The 15,234-nt window shown below is 35.2% G+C and overlaps 1 protein-coding gene across 4 annotated transcripts in view; it reads right to left on the bottom strand.

Moving 5' to 3' along the window:
- BRCC3 (BRCA1/BRCA2-containing complex subunit 3) overlaps positions 1-15,234 on the bottom strand; it is a 62,028-nt gene that overhangs the window by 32,306 nt on the left and 14,488 nt on the right. The gene's annotated exons all lie outside the window — the stretch shown is intronic.

Below are 15,234 nucleotides of genomic sequence, written 5' to 3'. Positions count from 1 at the left end.
ATCCTGAAACCAAAACCAGACAAGAGAAATCCAAGACGAGAATACTTTAGGCTACTCTCATTTATGGACATAGATGTAACATTTTAAGCCAAATATTAACAAACAGGATTTACTTTGTATCAAAAGAACAACACATCATGGTAAAGCGGGCTTATAGCAGGAATGTGAAAACAGTTTGCTGTTTAAGAAGCTTTCAATGTAATTTTGCCTTTTTTGCATAATTGCTCTTTTGAGAAAAAAAAAGCTTTCCATGTGAATCATTACCTTTACTAACTAAAGGGGAAAACAGCGTCATTGTCAATTGAGGACATGACAAGCAGGCATTTGATTAAACTAGAGACATTCATGATTAAAAATTCTCAGCAAACTAGAAATTTCCTTAAGTTAATGAAGGAATAGAGGATGTCTACCACAAAATCATAACATCCACAGTTGACAGAACATCAGAAGTATTCGTGCTAGAGTTCGAAAAAACAGGGATGTTTGCCACTCGAGTCTGCCATTCAACTTTCATACGTATGTCCATACCAATGAGAAAAGCAACAAAAATTATGGATTTAACGAGAACTACTATAGTATAGATTTGCTGGTTTTGCTGCCATGTATTGTCTCCTCCTTGTTCTGGAAATTGTACTGTGAAAACAGGATTCCCAAATCCTTTCTCCTTCAAGGTGAGGAAATGGCCTTAGATTAGGTTTTTAGTTCAGTTCCCCTTGAAACCTGAGAAAGCTTGACCATCAGGTGTGTGACTAAGTGGGCCTGGCTTCTGATAAAATGCCCGGGGTGGTTTCCTACACCTGGATTAGGAGGGTACAAGTCAGAGCCATGGCCGAAGCTCAAGTGCACACGCTTCTTGTTCCTGGGCCCTGTCCCTGGCACGGGGACAGAATGGAGGGGTCCCTAATTGTGGACACGGGATTTCTAAGCCACAGTGGCTCCCACTCTCCCATCCCCACTCCATAAGCTCTCATAGCTTCACATTATTTTCCCAAAGTCACACACCTAGTTAAAGGTGGCTTCAGGACTCAAACAAGGCTGGCTGGCTTAAGGCCACATGCCCTCAGCCACTGCCTGTTCCCCAGGTTACTTTGTGGTCACAAATCGGTGTCATGTGAGGACAACTAGAGATCTTACTACAAGAGGTTAACTAAGTTAAGTTCCAGATGAAACCAAAATGATAAAACAAAAAACTTAACCCTATATTTATGGTCTTGGGGAACCATAATAATGTCTCTCTTTTAAAGAAGAGAGACAAAAGGCGTAAATAAAATAACAAAGTAGGTCTGGAGGTAAATATTTATAACACACCTGACAGAGGACGAAATTTCCAAAGCATATAAAGAAATCATGCAAATCAGCATGAAAAAAATGCAACAACTCTATAGAAAATGAAGCCAGGGATATGAATGGGCAACTCAGATGGGCACTCTATTTACTGTTAGGCTGTCAGATTGGCAAAAAATTAATGTGTGACATTTAGAATGGCCCTGTATGCCAGATTTGAGCAAGTCTCAGTCTCTGAACTCATTTCCTCATCAGTAAAAGGGGGCACATGGTTGTTGGGAAAATTAGATGAGAGGAGGCACATCAAGAACCTGACTTTTGTCAATGTCTTCCCAGTATCTATGGTTTTTCTCCCCTAATCAGTTGATATAATGAAGTACATTACATTTAGATTTCCTGAAGCTGAAGGAACCGTGTATTTCCAGATTAAACTGAACTTGCTCATTCTGTATTATTCCCTATGAACACTGTTATATTTGATTTGTTAATATTTTATTCTGAATTTTTACACCTATAAGTGATAGTGGTCAGTCGTTTCCTTTTTCTTCTTTTTGTTTTTAAATGTTTGTTTATTTTTGAGAGACAGCAAGAGAGAGCACGAGTGGGGGAGGGGCAGAGAGAGAGGGAGATGCAGAATCGGAAGCAGGCTCCAGGCTCCGAGCGGTCAGCACAGAGCCCGACGTGGGGCTCGAACCCACGAACCGCGAGACCATGACCTGAGCCGAAGTCGGACGCTTATCTGACTGAGCCAGGCACCCAGTAGTTTCCTTTTTCTATGCTACCTCTAATCAGGTTTTGGTGTTAAAACTATTCTAGTTATTTAAAAAATTAGGGAGCGTTTAACCTTTCTGCATGGTCTGGAAAGATGTGTAAATTGAATTAGAACCATCAATCCTTCAAAGGTTCCTCAGAATTCAGCTGTAAATCCACATAAACCTGATGCCTTTTAAAATCATAGATCCTTAATCACCATGTTTGGTCTCAGGTCTGATAATCGCAGGAAATATGTTTCCTATTTTGAAATGAACTTTGGTATATTTTCCTAAGAAATCACCCATTTCCTTTGGATTTTCAAATTATTTGTCACAAATGTACTAATGACTTACAACTTTTTTATTTCCTTTTGTCGTATAGTCAAAAGTGTAGGGAGTACAAAGAATTTTAACACATAGATTCGAGGAACCACTTTAATGAGCATACATTTTCCATCAACCACCCTAAAAAACTCCCTCATGGTATCTCTTTATACTCGTATCCTGCCCGTATAGTATACCTATGCCTACTCGTATACCTATGCCTATGTGATTTGCAAATATTTTCACTCATTCTGTAGTTACTCTTTTTATTCTCTTGAAAGTTTCTTTCACTCAGCAAGGTTTTTAACTTTGATGAAGTCTCATTTATCAAATTTTTCCTTTATGGAAAATACTTTTGGGTCCATGTATAAGTCGTTGGCAAACCGAACATGAGATTTTCTCTTTTCCTATAAAACTTTCATACTTCTATGTTTTCTATTTGGACCCATGATCCCTTTTTATATCAAGTTGGATAGAAGGTTTAGATTGACATTATTTTGTAGACAGTAGTCTAACTGTCTAATGCCATTTGTGGAAAATGCTATCCTTTCTCCACTGAATAGCTTTTTTGGTTTTGTATGACATCAATTGGCCATTCTTCTGTGGGCCTATTTCTGAACTGCATTCTGTTCCACTGATCTAGGTATTTATGCCTTAACCAGTACCAGTTATTGTAGCTTCATAGCAAGTCTTAAAATTGGGGAGTGCAATTACTCCAACTTTATTCTTCCATTTCAAAATTGTTTAAGTTATGTAAGTTCCTTTGCTTTTCCATATAAATTTTAGAGTCAATTTGTCTTTAAAGAAAAAAGCATCTTGCTGAAATTTTGATTACTATTGTTCTTAATCTGTAGCTTAATTTGAGAAATGAAATCTTTATTATGTTGAGTCTTCCAATCCATAAGATGGTATGTATTTACATTTAATTAGGTTTTCTTTCATTTCCGTTGTCAATGTTTTATGGTTTTCAGCATAAGCATTTGACACATGTTTTGATAAATTTATACATAACTATTTCATTTTTGGAAATATTATAAATGGTACCATTAAAATTTTATTTCTAATTTTACATTACTAGCATATACAAACATGATTGATTTTATCCATTCACACTGTATTCTGTGACATCATTCACTTATTAGTTCTAGGAATTTCTTTGATTCCTTGGGGTTTTCTATGTAAACAACCATGACCTATGCAAATAGGGATTAATTTATTTATTCCTTTCCAATCTACGCCTTGTATTTGTTGCATTATTGCACTGGTTAAGATTTCCAGTACAGAGAGTGGACTTTTCTCAGCACCATATTATTTCTACTCTACTTCTGTGACTACAATGACATGGCTGTGTTGTTTTAATTGAGGTAAAATTCAGAAAACATAAAATTCATCACTTTAACCATTTTTAAATGTGTGACTCAGTGACTTTTTGTACATTCACAATGTTGTTGCAACCATACCACTAATTCCATATTTTCATCACCCCAAAAAGAAAGCCCATACCTATCAAGCAGTCACTTCCTGTTATGGTCTAAATTGTGCCCCCGCCCTCCTCCTCATATGTTGAAGCCCTAATGACCAGGACCACAGAATGTGGCTATATTAGGAGAGAGACCTTTAAATGGTGATTAAAGTAACCATGGCCATTAAGTCAGGCCCTAATCCTGTCTGACCAGTGCCCTGATAAGAAGGGGAAATTTGGCACACAAAATGACACCAAGAGTGTGTACACATAGAGGAAAGGTCAGGTGAGGACACAGTGAGAAGGCAGCCAGCCATCTGCAAGCCAAGGAGAAAATCAAACCTGCCAACATCTCTTGGACTTCTAGACTCCAGAACTGTAAGAAAATACATTTCTGTTGTTTAATGCACCCAGCCTGTGATTTTTTTACGGCAGGGATAATGAACAAATATATTCTCTATTTGTCTCTCTTCTCTAATCTACTTTTTGTCTCTACAGATTTGCCTATTCTGCATATTTCGTACTATGTGGCTTTTTGTGTTCATCCATATTACAGCACTTATCAGTACTTCATTCCTTTTTATAACCGAAATTTCCCATTGTGTGGATACACTACACTTTCTCTATCCATTTATCAGTTGATGGATGTGTGGGCTGTTTCTAATTTTTATTATGAAAACTGCTGCTATTCAGTATTCAAGTACAAGTTTTTTGTTTGAACACTTGTTTTCAATTCTTCGGTATAAACCTAAGAGTAGATTGCTAGGTCATATGTTAATTCTATATGTAAATTGTTGAGGAATCACCAAACTTTTCCACAACAATGCATCAGGGTTCCACTTTCTCCACAGTCCTGGTGACATGTTATTTTCCATTTAAAAAGTTATAGCTGACCTACTGGGTAGGAAATAGTATGTAATCATTATGGTTTTTATTTGTATTTCCCTAAAGACTAATGACATTGGGCCGCTTTTTATGTGTTTACTGGCCGTTCATATATCTTCCTTGGAAAAATGTCTACTCAAGTCCTTTGCCCATTTTAAAAAATTGACATGAAATTCATAGAACATAAAATTAACCATTTTAAAGTGAACAATTCAGGACTTAGTACATTCACAATTTTGTGTGACCACAACCCCTAACTAGCTCCAAAACATGTCATCGCCCCAAAATAAAACACCATATTCATTAAATACCTGCTCCCCAGTCTTCCCTCCCTTCAGCGCATGCCAACCACCAATTTTCTGTCTCTATGGATTTAGCTATTCTGAATACTTCATATAAATAAATAATAGGTAACCTTTTGTGTTTCACTTCTTTCACTTAGCATAATGTTTTCAAGATTCTTCCATGCTGTAACATGTTTCAGCACTTCATTCCTTTTCTATGGGTGAGTAATATTCCATTGAATCTATCCATTCCTTTCACTGGATATACAGTTGACCCTTAAACAACATGGGTTTGAACTGTGTTGATATACTTATATAAGGATTTTTTTCTTATAAAAACACTACAGTATTATAAATGTATTTTCTCTTTCTTATGATTTTATTAACAATTTCTTTTCCATAGCTTACTTTACTGTAAGAATACAGTATATAATATATATACATGTGTTAATTGACTTTATGTTATCAGTAAGATTTCTTGTCAATAGTAGGCTATTAGGAGTTAAGTTTTGGGGAATCAAAAGTTATACATGAATTTTTTACTGCACAGGGAGTTGGCACCCTTAATCTACATGCTGTTCGAGGGAAAACTGTACCGTATTTAGCTTATTCATTCATCAGTTGATGAACATTTGGGTTGTTTCCATCTCATAGCTATTGTGAATACTGCTGCTACGAATATTCATGTCGATGCATATATTTGAGTGTATGCTTTTAATTCCTTTAGGTATGTACCTAGGAATACAATTACTCGGTCATAAGATAATTCTATTTTTAACTTTTTGAAAAACAACCAAACTGTTTTCCACAGTGGCCATATTTTATATTCTGACCAGCAACATCTGAAGGTTCCAATTTCTCCACACCTTTGCCAGCTTATTTTCCATTTAAAAAATTATGCTCAACTTAGCCAAATGTGAGATGCTATCCCATTTTAGTCTTGATTTGCATTTTCCAAATGACTAATGATGTTGAGAATTTTATCATGTACTTGCTAGCCATTTGTACATCCTCTTCAGAAAGGTCTTTTCAAATCTTTTGCCCATTTTTAAGTTTGGTTGTTTGTCATTTTGATGTTGAGTTGTAAGACTTCCTTACATACTCTGAATGCTAGAGCCATAATAGATATGACTTGCAAATATTTTCTCCTATTCTGTAGCTTGTCTTTTCACTTTCTTGATAATGTCTTTTGAGGCACAAGAGTTTTTAATTTTTTTAAATCCACTTGACATTTTCTTTTGTTACTCATGCCTTTGGTGTCATATCTAATGTATTGATTTACCCCTATGTTTTATTTATGTGTTTTACGGTTTCAGCTCTTCTATTTAGGTCATTGATCTATTTTAAGTTATTTTTTGTTTATACTAGATATGGATATCCAGTTGCCCCAGCACCACTTGTTGAACAGACTATTCTTTCCTCATCAAATGACACTGGCACCCTTATTGAAAATCAATTGGCCATAGGTATACAGGCTTACTTCTGGACTCCACTCTATTCCACTGATTTATAGGTCTATACTTATGCCAGATCTACAGTGTTTTGGTTACTGAAGCTTTGCAGCAAGTTTTGAAATCTGAAGTGTGATTCCTCCAACTCTGTTCTTTTTCACTATTATATAAATTTTAGGATCATCTCTTCCAATTTATGTAAAAAGGGCCATTAGAATTTTAATAGGTATTGTATTGAATATGTTGGTCTCTTTGGGAAGTATTGTCACCTTAATGATATTGAATCTTCCAGTCTATGAACATTGGGATGCTTTTTGACTTATTCAGGTGTTCTTTAATTTCTTTCAGCAGTGTATTCTATTTTTAACTTTACAAGTCTCCCTCTTCCTCAGTTAAATTTTGTCCTGAGTATTTTATTATTTTGGATGCTACTGTAAACGGAATTTTTTCCTTAATTTCCTATTTGGATTGTTGCTTGCTGGTGTACAGAAATACAACTGATTTTTGTATATTGATTTTGAACACTACAGCTTTCCTGAATTTTTTTTATTATCTCTAATAGCTTTGGAGGACTTGTATGGGATTGATTATATATATATATTGATCAAGTCATCTTCAAATACAGATAGTTTTACTTCTTATTTCAACTTGGATGCCTTTTATTTCTTTTGTTTAATTGTCTTGGCTAGCACTACCAGTACAGTGGTGAATAGCAGTGGTGAAAGTGGGCAACTTTTCTTGTTCCTGATCTTAGAAAGTTTTTGCTCTTTCACTACTGAGGAAAATGTTAGCTGTAGGCTTTTTGTTTTCTGAGAGAGAGAGAGAGAGAGAGAGAGAGAGAGAGAGAGAGAGAGAATCTTAAGCAGGTTCCATGCACAGTACGGAGCCCAAGGCAGGGTTGAGCTCACCACCATGAGATCATGACCTGAGCTGAAATCAAGAATCAGACATTCAACCGAATGAGCCACCCAATCACCCCTAGCTGTGAGTCTTCTTAAATGTCCATAAATATTGAGGAGTATCCTCTAAATTCCTAGTTTTTTGAGTGTTTTTATTATGAAACTGTATTGGAATCTGTCAAATACCTTTTCTGCACCAACTGAGATAATCATGTGGGGTTTTTTCCTTCATATATATTAATTGACTTTATGTTAAAATTTGCTTGTAGGATACCTGGGTGGCTCAGTCAGTTAAGCAACTAACATTGGCTCAGGCCATGACCTCACGGTTCGTGGGTTCGAGCCCCACATTGGGCTCTCTACTGACAGTGCAGAGCCCACTTCAGATCCTCTGTCTCCCTCCTTCTGCCCCTCCCCTGCTTGTGCACATCCTTTCTCTTCTCTCTCAAAAATAAACATTAAAAAAAACTTGCTTGTATGTCTGGGATAAATCCCACTTGGTCATGGTATATAATCCTTCTAATCTGCTGTTAGATTCAGTTTGCTAATACTTCCCTGAAAATTTTTGTATCTGTATTCAGAAGGAATATTGCTTTGTAATTTTTTTCTTTCTTTTTTATTGTGCTATCTTTGTCTGGCTTTGGTATCAGGGTAATGCTGGACTCAAAGAATGAGTGAGAAGTACTCTCTCCTATTTTTTGGAAGACTTTGAGAAGGATTAGCGTTCATTCTTTTTCAGTGTGTGGCAGAATTAACCAGTGTAGTCATCTGGTCTTGGGAGTTTTCTTTGTCAGGAGGTTTTTGACTACTGATTCAATCTATTTTTTATAAGTCTGCTCTAGTTTTCTTTCTTTTTGAGCCAGTTTTGGCAATTTGTGTATTTCTAGGAATGTGTCCATTTTATTTAGGCTACCTAATTTGTTGGCATGCAATTGTTCAGTTTTACCTTATAATCCTTTTTATTTCTGGAAGGTCAGTAGTGGTAGCCTGCTTTTATTTCAGATTTTAGTTATTTGTGTTTTCTCTCATTTTTCTTTTTCAATCTAGCTAAAGATACATCAATTTTGTTGATCTTTTCAAAGAACTTTTGGTTTATTTTATCTACTGTTTTTCTATTCCTTATCTTGTCTTCAACTTTAACATTTATGATTTCCTTCCTTCTAACTGCTTTGTATTTAGGTTACACTTTTTCCTTAAAGTGTAAAGTGAGGTTAATGACTTGAGGTATTTATTATTGTTTTAATTTTAATTTAATTTTATTTTTTAAGTAATCTCTACACCTAAAATGGAGCTCAAACTCACAACCCCAAGATCAAGACTCACATGCTCTACTGACTGAGCCAGCCAGGAATTCCTGGCTGATTTCTTTTTTATTATACAGCTATAAATTTCCTTCTCAGTACTGCTTTTTGTGCATCTCATACATTTTGGTATGCTGTGATTTTCTTTTCAAAGTATTTTCTAATTTCTTTGTAATGTTTTCTTTATCCCATTGGTTGCTTAAGAATATTTAATTTCCAAATATATGTGAAATTTCCACATTTCCTTATGTAGCTGATTTCAGATTTCATTCTATTTTTGTAGAAGATGTTTTGTATGATTTCAATCTTTTACAATGTATTGAGACTTGCTTTGTGGACTAACACGCAGTTTAACTGTGGAGAGCATCCCATGTGTACTTGAAAAGAATGTGTTTTCAGCTACTATTTGGTGGAGTATTCCACATAGGTCTGTCAGGTGTAGTTGGTTGATAGTGTTGTTCAAGTGTTCTGTTTCATTATTTTTTTTTTCTGGTTGTTCTATTGCTGAGCCATCTACTTCTCCCTTTAGTTCTGTCAATGTTTACATGATATATTTTGGGACCCTTTTGTCAGGTGTATATACATTTATAATTGTTTTATCTTCTTGTTGGACTGACACTTTTATTGTTATGTCATGTCCTCCTTTGTCTCGTAACAATTTTTATCTTAAAGTCTACTTTGTCTGATATTAGCAAAGGTACTCCAGCTCTCTTTGATTACTACTATTTGCATATATCGTTTCCCATTCTTTTACTTTCAAACTACTTTTGCCTTTGGATCTAAAGTGAGTCATCTGTAGATAGTTATTTTTCTTTTATCCATTCTGACAACTGTTGTCTTTCAATTGGAGAGTTTATTTATATTTATACTTAACAATTATTAGGAGTTCTGCTATTTTGCTATTTGTTTTCTATATGTCATGTATTTTTTTGTTCCTCAATACCTCCATTACTGCCTTCTTTTGTATTAGAAAGACATTTCCTCAATGGTTGCCCTGGAAATTACAATTAACCTATTTTCTGACAACCTAATTGAAATCAATACCAACTTAGTTTCCATCATATACACATTGCTCTTAGCTAGCTCCATTCCCATCCTTTCATGTTATTATTAAAAATTATTAAAAATTCTTTATACCTATTGTCTATCAACCGATTAGTAAATGTTGCTTTATGTAATTGCCTTTTAAATCCTATAGGGATAAAAACAGAAGTTTCAAAATGAAAATTAATACATTAATACTGATGTTTATATCAAACTATGTAGTTATCTTTCTGCTATTCTTTATTTCTTTGTGTGGATTCAAGTTACTGTCAAGTGTCCTTTCATTTTACTTTATTTTACTGTTTAATTTAAATCCAAGTTAGTTAACCTTTAAGTGTTCTTTTACTTTAGCCTGAAGGCCTCACTTGAGCAATTCCTATAAGGCAGACCTACTAGTAAAAATACTCTGTCTTTGTTTACCTGAGAATGTCAATTTCTCTTTCACTTTAAGAGGATAATTTTGCCAGATACAGAATTCTTACTTGGTAGTGTTGTTGTTCTTTTTTTTTTTTTCTATCAGCATATTAGACTATGTCATCCCACTACCTTCTGGCCTCCCTGGTTTCTGATGATAAATTGCCTCTCAATCTTATTAAGAATCCCTTGTATGGGGCACTTGGGTGGCTCAGTCAGTTATGTATCCAACTTCAGCTCAGGTCATGATCTCAGGGTTTATGGGTTTGAGCCCCACGTCAGGCTCTGTGCTGACGGCTCGCAACCTGGAGCCTGCTTCGGATTCTGTGTCTCCCTCTCTCTCTTTGCCCCTCCCTTGCTCATGCTCTGTCTCTCTCTGTCTCAAAAAATAAACATTAACATTTTTTTAAAAAAAGAATCCCTTGTATGTAAGAGTCACTTCTCTTGCTTTCCAGATTCTCTCTTTGCCTTTGGCTTCCAACACTTTGATTATAATATGTCTCAATGTCAATCTCCTTGAGTTTTTCCTGTTTGGAATCCTTTGAGACTCTTAAGTGTGTAGATTCATGCTTTTTATTAAATTTGGGAAGTTTTTGACTATTATTCCTTCATATATATTTTCTGCTCCTTTCTCTCATCTTGTTCTGAGACTCCTATTTGAGTATATTGATAATGTTTTAAGGTGTCCCGTGGGTCTCTCAGGCTCTGTTCAATTTTCTTCATTCTTTTTACTTTCTGCTCCTCAGACAGTAATCTCAATTGATTCTTTCTTTTTGTCTTCTCAAATCTGCTATTGAACCTATTGAATTTTTCATTTCAGTTATTGTACTTCTCATTCCAGAATTCCTATTTGGTTCCTCTTTATAATTTATCTCATCATCGACATTCTGTTTGATATCCTCTGACAGTCTCATGGTTTCCTTTAGTTCTTTGTACATGGTTTCCTTTTAGCTTTTTGATGATATTTTAAACAGTTGATTAAAAATCTTTTTGTCTAGTAAATCTAATGTCTGGGTTTCCTTCAGGAATGTTTTTATTAATTCCTTTTTTCCTGTTTATGGCCCAAAATTTGTTTCTTTGAATGCCTTTTTTGTTTTTAAAACTGGACGTTTTGAATATTATAATGTGGTAACTGTGGAAATAAGATTCTACACCCTCCCCAGGGTTTATTGTTGCTGCTTATTTTATCTTATTTTGTGTGTTTAATAACTTTCTTGAAGTAATTTTACACGATCTTTGTTATGTGTAGCCACTGAGACTTCTGTCCTGTTAGCTTAGTGGACATCGAGTGACTCAACAGAGATTTCCTTAAATGTGAGACTGTGATGTTTTTCCTTAAGCATTTGCCTGGTTCCTATAAAGCTTTGATTAGTTTCTACAGTTCCAATAAAGTCGATTCTGACAGCTTTTGCCAGATTATTTGCTGCTTTCGTGGAGAACATTTGAAGTTTCCTACTCCGCCATTTTTGTTGATATCATTCTCTCTATTCACTTTAGTCAATATCTTTTTCTTCTCTTATTCAGATTGGATAGTTTCTACTGATCTATCATCAATGTTTACTCTTTCCTCTATCATCTCCATTGTGCTATCAAGTGCATCCAGTGAGTCTTATATTTCAGTGACTGCTTGCTTCTTTAGGTCTTGCATTTGTTTGCTGAGACTTTCTACTTAAACATTTGTTGCAGAAGTTGTGATTTTCAAAAACATTTTTATACTAGTTGCTTTAAAGTGTTTACCAGATCAATCCTACATCACTGCCATCTCAGTGTTGACATCTGTTGATTATCATTTTCCATGCAAGTTGAGGCTTTTGTGGTTCTTCACATGCCAAATAATTCTGAATTGCATCCTGCGTATTTTGAATATTTTTTAAATGATACACTGGGTCTTGTTTATAGTCTACAGAGAATGTTGTCTTTGTTTTAGCAGGGCACCTGCCTAGTTAAGTTCGGGTTGAAATTTCCACAGTGGGCTGTGGTTCCAATGTCAGTTCAATTTTCAGAGCCTTTCTAGTGCTCTTCAGGTCTTTCCTGCATGTTTGCCACCCAGTGGTTAGCATGGGACCAATGCGGTGGTCTACCAGTTAATCCAGTTTTCATTTATGCTAATTAAGATCAGGTCCATGCACACATGGCTCACGAGTGGGCCCAGAAATTTATAAACAACTTTATGAAGTTGGCTTTAACATACTCCTACCTTTGTGTAATTTCCTGGAAGCTACCCTTTTGGTCTTCCTGCCAGAAATTTGGGACTCTAGTTACTCCCCTTTTGTGCTCTTCCACAATTGGGACTCAGTATACACAAAATACCTAGTAAGTAGGCTTCCATTCTTAAGCCAAAATCATCATCATCATCATCATCATCATCATCATCATCATTAGCAGCAATAGCAGCAGCAGCAGCAGCAGCAGCAGCAGCAGCAGCAGCAAGAATACTCCTAATAGAAGAAACTGTCTGGGATTGTGGTAATTGTTAAAATTGATATCCCAGAGCAAGATACCTAAAAGTGATCCACCAGAAAAATGGCTGGCTCTGAACCCACTCACCCTAAAATGAAGCTTCCTGTTGACAAGCTAAGGCCACAAATAATGAGCTATCACTCATGTTATGTTGCCTTGTTATTAAAAGAGGATGAAAAGCAAGATATAAAAATATAAATCATAAAATGTTTATAGAATATATCAAATATAATAAAAAATAAACAGAAACTGAAAAAACAAAAAAAAACAGAAGAAAATTTAACATTTCAATATATCAATAAAGCAAGAATAGGATACTGTGAAATAGGAATAACCACTAAAGAAAAATCGCTCAGAAGTTAAAAATATTAAATTGCCAAAATGCAAGGGTTGGAAGATAAAATCGCAAATATACCTGAGAAATCAGAACAACAAAAAAAGAGACAGAAAATAGGAGTTAAAAGAGTTCTTTTGACAATCTAGGAGCTTTAATATCTGACTAGTAGGGGAAGGAATTATCAAAGAATAGAGAGAGGAAGTCATAGGAGAGGAAGCTGTTAAGGTATCTCCTTATGTTGGGGCTTCAAGTCCATGAGAGAGGAGGAATACATTGCATAAATGAAGGTGAACATTAATCATGAATAGAAGGACTCATGCCCTGATTCCCAAAACCAGTATGAGACCAGGAAGTCTCCTTTCCCTATAGCATAAGTGCATTTACTTCTCTTTCCCAATACTTCAAATGCCATCTAGAGTCAAAATGGAGAGAAAGAGAAGTAACTGAAAGAATGAGAAATTATCCCCCAAAGACTGATTTACACTTGAAGAAATTTTAAATTATGGGATGGCACTGAATTGTAAATAATATTTTCTCCTCCCAGGAACTGGGTATACATGGTTATATCTGGGGATACAAAAGAAAACAATAGCAGAGAACTTCCCCTACTGGCAGGACAAGTACTGTCTGACTGACAGTGTCCAACAGTTTGAATCACAGAATATCCACACTCTGGATATATCACAGAAAATTCCACAACATCAAGAATACAGAAGCTCCTAAAAGCTGTCAGAGAAAAAAAAAGTCCCCTGTAAAACAACAAGCATTACACTGGTAAAAGACTCAAATGCATACCTTTCTTAGAAAGAGTGAACCAAGAAAGATGACATGAAATCCAGACAACAATGGATCTCACCAAGGAGAATAATGAACAAAAGTCCCAGGATAAGCCTTGGCTAAGGTAGGAAGATGGAGGGCTTCAGGGAATAATCCTAGCAAAAGCAGGGATTCCAAAGATTTTTATATTAGTCCTAACAAATTGGAACTCAGTGAGGTGTTAAAGGCAGAAAAATTAGGAGGGAAGCCGTTCAAAAATCCATGAAAAAGCAAAAAACTATACAAGAAAGGAAATGGAATCATACTGCTTTGCATTGCTTGGTTGTACATGGAAGAATATTTACATAATCATAATAATATAGACACTTTATTTTATACTCTTAGAGTCAACAGTAGAGAAAGCACAGAAAATGCAATTATGGTTACAACACAGAACATAGATGTTTGCAACTGTGAAAATACAAAGGTTTATGGTAAAACTATAAGTAACAATAGGGAGCCAAAAGATATTGTCTATTGTTGACAGAATAAATAAAGGGACAAACTTCATGATTAGAAAAGTAACCAACAGAACAAAAAGTAGTAATATGACTACATTGGGGAAAATGGAAATGGGGCTAAATCCTTACTTGTGACTGCAAGATAACTTAATAAGAACAGATAATATCTAATAGTAATAAATCAAGAAAGAGTATGAAAAGCATATTATTTAGATATATCAAAGCAAACATCAAGACTAAAAACAAAATTAGGAGACAGTGGCTCCTTCTGAGGAGGGAGACTATTATGTTCTTCCGTACCATTTCATATTTTTATGCATATGCATCTATTACTTTGATAAAAAAAATTGTAATTAAACTTTCTTGACCAAGTAACACTTCTGTATGCTAAGTGAAGGATCCAATGAAGTCTCCTTCATTCCCACTTCCTCTTTGCTGAGGTGACTGACATGTTTCCTTCCAGATATCTGATATATTTACAAGCAAGTGCACTGGTGTATATATACTCCTCTCCCATACCCTTACACAAATAGTGGCAGGCTCTCCATGCTATTCTTGTACCTTATCTTTTTTATTTAACAATGTATATTGCAGATATTTCTGTATTACTCCTGACCTTCCTCATATTTGTTAATGGCTTATTATTCCATTATTTAGATGCATCATAATTTATTTCCTTGGTTCCGTACTTACATCTACTTTTTCCAATTCTTTGCTCTATAAAACAATGCTATAACGACACATTGACAAATATAAGAAAAAAATGTAAGACTGTCTACTTCTGTCTCCCAATTAGATGATGAACTTGGCTTCCATCTCTGCATCCTCAGTCTGTACCATGGTCCTTGGCATATAGTACATATTGTATTAAGATTTGCTAATTCAGGCTGAATTGAATTGAAATGAGGAACTAACCTATGCAAGCATTTAAATAAAATACTGTAATTCTGAAAGCAAGTTTATGGCACAGCAAAGACAAGAAATCTATAATAGTTTGCATACTCAGTCTTTGTTTTACAATTTACAAGAGGAAGGAAAAGTAGTAACTCATTTTCGAATA

Source organism: Acinonyx jubatus, chromosome X (genome assembly GCF_027475565.1).
Source record: "Acinonyx jubatus isolate Ajub_Pintada_27869175 chromosome X, VMU_Ajub_asm_v1.0, whole genome shotgun sequence".
Classification (NCBI taxonomy): Eukaryota; Metazoa; Chordata; class Mammalia; order Carnivora; family Felidae; genus Acinonyx; species Acinonyx jubatus.
The sequence above is the reverse complement of the archived record's forward strand: the minus strand, read 5'-3'. Positions and strand labels throughout refer to the sequence as shown.